General features: G+C 41.7%; 1 non-coding gene across 1 annotated transcript; it reads right to left on the bottom strand.

Annotated features, from left to right (window-relative positions):
• Positions 1-996: 996 nt before the first annotated feature.
• trnat-agu (transfer RNA threonine (anticodon AGU)) lies at positions 997-1,069 on the bottom strand. Its single transcript has one exon. It is a non-coding gene; the product is annotated as a tRNA-Thr (tRNA).

Genomic DNA, 1,069 nt, shown 5'->3' with positions numbered 1-1,069 from the left:
TTTCATAAATCCATGCTGACTTGGATCGATCCTGTCACTGCTTTCCAAATGTGTTGCTTTTTCATGTTTAATAATTGATTCCATCATTTTCCCCACTACCGATGTCAGGCTAACTGGTCTATAAATACCCGCTTTCTCTCTCCCTCCTTTTTTAAACAGCGGCATAACATTAGTTACCCTCCAGTCCATAGGAACTGATCCAGAGTCGATAGACTGTTGGAAAATGATCACCAATGCATCCACTATTTTGAGGGCCACTTCCTTAAGTACTCTAGGATGCAAACTATCAGGCCCTGGGGATTTATCAGCCTTCAATCCCATCAATTTCCCGAACACAAGTTCCCACCTAATACGGATATCCTTCAGTTCCCCCCCCACCCCAGTACTTCCGGAAACTTATTTGTGTCTTCCTTCGTGAAGACAGAACCAAAGTATTTGTTTAACTGGTCCGCCATTTATTTGTTCCCCATTATAAATTCACCTGAATCTGACTGCAAGGGATCTATGTTTGTCGTCACTAATCTCTTTAGAAGCTTTTGCAGTCAGTTTTTATGTTGCCTGCAAGCTTCCTCTCAAACTCTATTTTCCCCCTCCTGGTTAAATCCTTTGTCCTCCTCTGCTGTATTACAAAATTCTCCCAGTCCTCAGGTTTGCTGCTTTTTCTGGCCAATTTATATGCCTCTTCCTTGGATTTAACACTATCCTTCATTTCCCTTGTGAGCCACATTCCCCATTATATTTTTACTCCAGACAGGGATGTGTAATTGTTGGAGTTCATCCATGTGATCTTTAAATGTTTGCCATTGTCAATCCAACATCAACCCTTTAAGGATCACTGGCCAGTCTATTCACATCTCACACCATCAAAGTTATCTTTCGTGAACGGCAAGGCCCTCATCTCTGAATTAACTCTATCACTCTCCATCTAAATAAAGCATTTGACCCATATTTACAATTAAAGCCCTTGCTAATTTAAATACTGAGCTAATTTTGAGTAGGCCCCAGTGAGATTTGAACCCACGACCTCTGGATTACTAGACCAGTGCTCTAACCCCTGAGCTATGGAACC

This window comes from Pristiophorus japonicus, unplaced genomic scaffold (assembly GCF_044704955.1).
Source record: "Pristiophorus japonicus isolate sPriJap1 unplaced genomic scaffold, sPriJap1.hap1 HAP1_SCAFFOLD_4102, whole genome shotgun sequence".
Classification (NCBI taxonomy): Eukaryota; Metazoa; Chordata; class Chondrichthyes; family Pristiophoridae; genus Pristiophorus; species Pristiophorus japonicus.
This window is presented reverse-complemented; position numbering and strand designations above follow the sequence as displayed.